Here is a 7,375-nt window from a genome sequence, read left to right as displayed (position 1 = left end):
TTTTTCCAATAACAAATCCCAATCAATACAGTCCTGTGTAATGACCGCTGGCTTTTCTTCACCGCTTGCGCGATGGCTGACCTGAGTTTTCCTCATTACTGGCGATGTGCCTGACTCTTACGGTGGACGAGGAACGAAACCATTGAGCGACGTGCGCACACGCGTAGACGTACTGACCAGGAAGTGGGTGTGGTGTTTTGTTACTCTTCATACGCGGCTGGCGACATAATAGCTACGTCACGCCACATGATCCTCGTGGAGCCGACCCTCTGCTTGGATCCTAACGCTCGTCACAAATAGCAACTTCAGAATCAGTCTGATCTTCAGCGGGCTTCCAGCACTGAGTTGTACCAGGGAGGCGGTGCAGAGCACTGCATCTGGTCCCTGGCCACCCCCATCCTACTGTCCGTTGCGACTGTCTGTACTTTCTTGGCTATCAAAGGGATACGGGAAAGAAGTAGCTTAAGCTTAGCTTACATTGTGCTGCCGGACGTTGCCTGTACACGTCATACGTCGGTTGCTCATGTTTCATATCTTCTACACGGTTTCGTCAACGGACGCAGTTCTTTTTTCTATTGAACGCCTCCGAAAGTACATCGGGCGTGTGACAGAGAGGCTTAGCTGCAGCAACTGTTACGCTATTGCCGCAGTCTAAGCTGCTCTGGGACTGTCAGCTGGGTTGAGAGTCCTTGGTGTTCTAGCTATACCAGGAGGCAGCCGCAAGGTGTGGGGGAGAGAGCTGGTGTTCATGACAATCTCAGTATACGTGGTGACTATATGGGTGATGGGTTGGCTTGGACCACTTGGATGAATTGTAGAGGGTCTGATTTCCACGCGCCAGGTAGGGACGTGTGAAGTTAGGGTACCCGTTGAATGATGCTAGAGAAGACAACAGAGATCGTGTTAGCGCCGCATCACACACTTCGGGCGTGTGTGGGAGCCATTCCGCCTCCGCACAACAGCCCACCCACCTCCCACTCTACCAGCTTCCGGTAGCGCATGGCGCGAGTCAGATGGCGGCCCCTAGAGGGTTACACCTAGAGTAACGAATTGTTCAACTGCCGCGCAATTTCCTTCTATGCTTCGTTTGTCGGAGCTATAATGAGGTTTATGATGGCAGAACAACAAAAGACTGTCATAACTTAGAAATACACGATGTGTATAGCTTTGTAGAAGTAGAGTAAATAAGATTTGGAGAGAGAAGATCATACCGAGATGATTGAATGAGGGTAAATTATTTGCTGACTGGGGTTATTTAGTGTGCGGATATGGTTAGACGAGCTGGTATGGAACACTAGAACAAAGGCCAACAGACAGAACGGCGCTAGGCTTGCCTATACCGTTGCCATGATTGGAACTGATCGTAGATCTTCTGTATATACTGAATAGACTTTTGGTCTTTCTAGACTCGCTCATATGTGTATTTTGGCTTTGTCTTGAATTTTTGGATCTTTGTGTTAGCAAAAGATTTTCGGATTCGGCTGCGTGTTTTTATGTTGACACAATTAAAGTGAAATGTACACAAGCAATGCTACTTGTTCAGCTTTGCTTCCCATATGTAACTTCACGAGTTGGTTTAAAATTCAAAATGCTGGGGTACACAAACTGACACTCAAATTAACTTCTGGCATTGGACAATAATCAATTAATAATCTTACGGAAATTGTGTATGTCTTGTGTCGCAATATGATTCTTAATAAACACCAGATAATCAGACAGATGTATTATGGTACTATGAGATAATCTGTCTTATCCATACTAGGGCATTGCTAAATGTGGATTATCAATATTAGTGTCTCCTTTCGGCATAGCATACTACGGGCTGCCTCCAACTAGCTTGGATAAAAAAGTTACAAAAGGAAAAAGTCAAAGTCATTTATGGATCTAACACAGCATTGAGTTGAGGATAAATAAATTTCTTTGATGTGTATGTGTGTCTTGCCCCCATGTTCTATGAGCAGCATTGTGTTATCAGTGGATCTGTTGTCTAGCGCTCCAAGGGATTCTCAGAAATTATATTTGTTGTGTGAAAAATATAATCTTACAAACTGAGATTAACTGGAATTATACCGCTAATCACACACGTCTTTTAATGTCAGACATGATGCGATTGCTCTTGCACTTGCGACTCGCTGTCTCCTCGCTGCTCGTCTGACATATTCCTGTCTAAGCACTCCGCGAGTCGCCTCGGGTCTAGTGTCACTCTCTCCAGCCCCATCCAATGGACCGATAAGTTTGCGGATCTGGTTTGCAATAGAAGTAAATTTACCATCATTCAATACATACAATCTCCGTGGTACTGAATGCAAGTGTTATCAGACTTGTATTAAGTAAACAAACTCATTAACCAGATAATTAAGAGAAAGAGAAAAAAATATTCAATAACTGGTCTGAGCAACAGTGATCAACAGGCTAAGATTATTGGAGATAAGGTTTCAAAAATCTAAAGTATGATACCGACGACGAATTTATAGCCTTTGTGTATTATTATATTGACTACAAGAAGAACTTGGATGAGACGGAGGCGTGTGTATGAGAAGATCAGTAATGAGATAACAACCAACAACCACACTGAAAAATAAAACGGATACAGAAGATACAGAAACAAAACATAATTCATATATTATGGAAACTGGAAGTTCATAAGCATAGGAGGTAATAATAAACATGGTGCTTGGTGGTGGGTATGGACATAGGTGTCGATACCAATATCATCTCTTGAGCACATACTTTAATCACTTGGTGTAGGCGTTGTGGAAAGATAAGCACTGAAATAGATTGAGATGAATGAGATGGAGTCACATGGAGTGTTACGATCTTCTAACAAATCAATATGATAGCGTCTTTGCAGCTCTAGAACCTATTACATTGTTGATAGTAATCTCTGTTACGCAATATTCCCATCATCAAAAAACACCTATCTCAAGAAAAAGGTTTTGGTTAGTGCTGCAAAACTGACTGGTTACTTTCTCTATATGTATCTATTAAAACATGCGCATCACCTAGCGGAAGCTGGAGAAACGAATCAGCTGCTACAAGGTATGATAGACGATAAGATGTTTATCGAATAATTTCCAATTTCATCATTGTATTATTGGACATTAACTCTTCCAACTGACCAAAATACATAATAGTACATGGTTGTTCTATCTATCTCACAATTAGTGCGCCTCTTCAAAGGCGTTTCATACAAACTTAATGGTGGACCGATCGATCATATCAAACTAGCGAGGCAGACTATCTACCCTACTAACGTAGTACCCATGTCTAGTGCTGACCGTCAGACAACGTATGTACGCGGGTTGTAGGGATACCTGTACGGGGAAGACGGGGGCCACCCCCGGCCTGCTACTGTATATAATGAGCAGATACAGCGCCATCATAATGATGCATGAAAGCAGGTCTTTTCTCCAAGACACTATGCGTTTCCTACCCCACTGTGTAGAATCGTGAAATAGTACTAGAGATCCATGTCACGGTCCGAGCATCCGGACGCAAATAGATAATCGACAATGGGAAAAAACGGAAGTGGCGGGTCGCGCAGCACAGAATATATGAAGTAGAACAAAGGAAGAGGGAGAGGGTAATCCAGCGCCAAGAGAGATAGCGAGGACGGTCGCAAAGGAGACTGTTATAGGGAGATTACAAGCGCTGAAGAACATCCCAATCACAGAATACCGGTGGGCCAAGAATCGCTCCCGGGTCTTTGTTTCCATATGGTTACAAATACAACAACCGGTAACCTGAATACAATCCAAAAAAAAAATAGTCTAAGGCAATACAAATACTATTGTAGGGTGTAAAAGTGAAGGATTCCGTTCCTGGCAGGATACTAAACAACATTTATATGTCGTTTAAAATCTGGTGTCAGGGCATCAACAAGTCTCTCGCACTAATCTACATTCAGTATCTTCTCAACTGACATACCCTCTACTCTCCACTCACACACACAACTAGGACACAAACAGACATGTGATCATATTTCATTCACTGCTACAATTCTACACAACCCCCCACCCCCTTCCGGCTCCCCATCCCGGAATCCAAATATCGACTGCAAACACAACACAGACACGACACACACACTGTAAGGAGTAACTTAGCCCATGCATGACAAATCACTTTCCACTGGTCCCCACCTCAGGGGTAGTTACAGACAGTGTCAGTCAGATGATGAAAGAGAACCTGGCGACTGGCTTTACATTTGCATAGTTACCGGCTGCTTTATTACATTTCTTGACACAGCAGCTTCGCGCACGGTTTTGTCGCAGAGGCATGAACAGACCGAAAATGGAAGTATAGTCGATATATATAACTTTAATCCGCTTTGTTATTGGTCGTAATTAGGTGGGGGCATCTAGGTATTTGTTTTTTTGGCCATTTGTTTAGGGACGGTCTACTGTGGAGTTGAAGGGCACATCGCTGATTGGAGAGCTGCCAATTTGATGCAGTTTATATATTCTCTCTCACACATCATGTGTGACATCGATAACTAAATATAATGTTTTGACGTTAAGGTTATTCTGAATCTCTGTATGATATTTTTAGTACTCCATTTTGCACAGCACAAATATGCTAACAGAAATTAGATAAATCATAAACAACACGTCCATCCTGTTCCAGCGCTTCACGTAAAACTCCTTCTCTCTGTTGTTATTAGCATCAAGTCCGGGCTGACCTAAAGCACAGTAAAAAGTATCCATGTTTGTCTAGAGCAGTTTATTCGTATATAAAAAGTTTTTTATACCTACATGCAAATAATAGCACTAGCATCTATATACACTCATTCACTTCTTTAATGTACAACACTTCCCTAGTTTACTCAACACGAGTAATATATATTACTTATCTTATTTTCACTACACAGCACACATTAGTCCACCTTTTGAAAAGCGGTTTGAGCATTGGACCTATGCACTTATATTCTGCATCAGAACTTACTGTGAATATACAACCCGACTAAACGATCTAGCTAATCAAAACATCATAACACAGAAGAAATAAATAAGTCTAATAAACAGTATGAGGTCTACCAATCATTTTAATTTAATCACTCATACCACCTTATCTTTAATAACATGTATATTGTAGGTCACGTATCCAGAACAAGATGAAAATTGTGGAAAGTTCGTTATGTCTCCTGCAAACCAATCCTGACCTCCACTCATAATTACTCTTATGTAAAATCTTACATAAATCTGAAAATATCTTTTATATTGCAACCTGCTATTGTTATGTAGAAAGTCACACAACTCTTTGGCAACTACTTTTTCCAGAATCTTAGAGATTAGAGATTCCTGCTCTTTGTTTTACTTTATCATAAAGAATTCTTTGCAAATATTTAAGCAGATAGAAGTGTCTCCATATATGCTCCTATATACCAAAATCATTCAGTTAATGCTGGACAGTTAGATAGGGCATTTGCAGTCTGGAGATAAAGAAGTAACAGAACTATTTTAGATTTGTGCATCATTTTGCTTAATTAATCCAGTTGAGTACTAAATTCAATCTTCCAAGTCAGACACTGCATTAATGAAGTGTGCCCACACTTGGAGTTCATGCCTGCTACTCAACCTTTTTCTGAAAATCTCTTGCTCCCTCTAGATTCCAAATAGCTAGTATCGAAAACTGTGAATTGCTTTAGTCCTTCAGTTTCTTCAGGTCCTATCAGGAAAGCTTGGGCCAGTGACTTCAGTGATATTCAGAGATATCAGCAGAGTTCTGGGAAGGGGCAATCCCGGGTTCATTGTTGTTCTAATAACTCACGCTACAGGTTAATCCAGTACAAGGTGATGCATAGACTGCATTATTCAAAAACAAAACGGAATTGCGTCATCCCATCAGTGCTGACAAGTGTTCAGCACATCTTTTCTGGTTTTGCCCTACATAACAGCAATCTTTGAGTGGCTTTCAGAAGCCTACTCCAGAGACCCAACCACAATCTGGCCATCTTTGGATGCTCTGCAGAGACTTTTGAGCTGCCGTATGACACGCAGATTGCTCTGCACTTAGGAATGGTGGTCGCTAAGAAACTTATTCTTCTGACCTGGAAGTCTACCACTCCTCCACTGATTTGAGAGAGTATGGGGACTTTTCTTAGCACAGTGCCTTACTTGCCTGGGTAGATGAGTGGGTGGGGTGTTTAACTCAGCTCACTTGGCCATGCTTCTTTACCTTCCTCCTGAGATGTTAACATTGTTACAATTTTTTAATCTTGTAAACTTTCTGTCTGCCTTGTATTGTTTTGTTCTGTTTGTGTTATGATATTTGTGGGTTTTTTAATTCATATGCCTTTAAATGTATTTTTATTAGCTGATCCAAACAATGGCTTTCTCTCTCTATAACATTTATCTGCTTTTTAATTAATTGTGGTTTTTTAATTCCACATCCGTACAACTGCATATTTTGTGTGAATGGTGCTATATAAATGATGTCTCTTATTATTTAGGCTTGGAGTATCATGCTGCAGTCAGCTTATGAACAGTGCCACCAATCACAGTACCCAGGTGCTGTTTTATAAGAAGGTTCCAGCAGCTGTCAGATGTTTATGAGTGAATGGAGGTAAACATGAAGTGAGTCATTGTGTGCCGAGTCAAAGTAAAGGTAGAGCTGTTAACAAGTCATCTGTTTTACACTCAGTGTAATTACCACTTAGAGAGGACAAACAAGATGAGTGAAACCACTTATCGTTTTATTGATATTTCTCTTCGCAAAGACCCCATTAATGTGATAGAAGAATACAAAGAGCTGCAAAAATGTCTTATTTTATTAAAGAAACAGATAATAATCTTAATACAGGGTTGCTACCAGTCTCGAAAGTACTTGAAAGTACTTGGATTTACAGAGCAATAAAGAGGTCCTGAGAAGTGCTTGGATTTGGTCTACCATAATCTCTGTGTTTGAGCCATGTGTCATCTCAAAATTCCCCAATGAGACCATTTGAATATGTCTGAACTGCTGGGCCAAGCCTCATACCTTAGTCATACCAAGCCTTCCTGTCTATCACTCTATGTGTATGCTGCAAGCCTAGAAAGGGTACACTGAGGCCAGACACAAACATTTAGTAGCAGTAGCTGAGCATTCTGTGGCCATTTTCTCTTAATTAAATTTTTCTTACTCAGCACTAAAAAATCTCCAGATTTGTACAGCTACCAAATTTTACACACCTATTTCTTGAAGAAATTAATGGTTATTAATCAGGGTTTTTTTTATATCCTTTTTTACTTTATGAAATAGCACTTATAATGTGTTTTTCAAAATAAAAAACTTTTAAAACATTATTTTGACATAAGCCTTTGACCATTACCAGCTATTTAGTTACTGATCACAATAAAACAAGAAAAGAAAATACTTTGGGCTACTGATATGCAACTTA

Source organism: Morone saxatilis, unplaced genomic scaffold, assembly GCF_004916995.1.
Source record: "Morone saxatilis isolate NCDOM2014 unplaced genomic scaffold, NCSU_SB_2.0 Contig12, whole genome shotgun sequence".
Taxonomy (NCBI): domain Eukaryota; kingdom Metazoa; phylum Chordata; class Actinopteri; family Moronidae; genus Morone; species Morone saxatilis.
The sequence above is the reverse complement of the archived record's forward strand: the minus strand, read 5'-3'. Positions refer to the sequence as shown.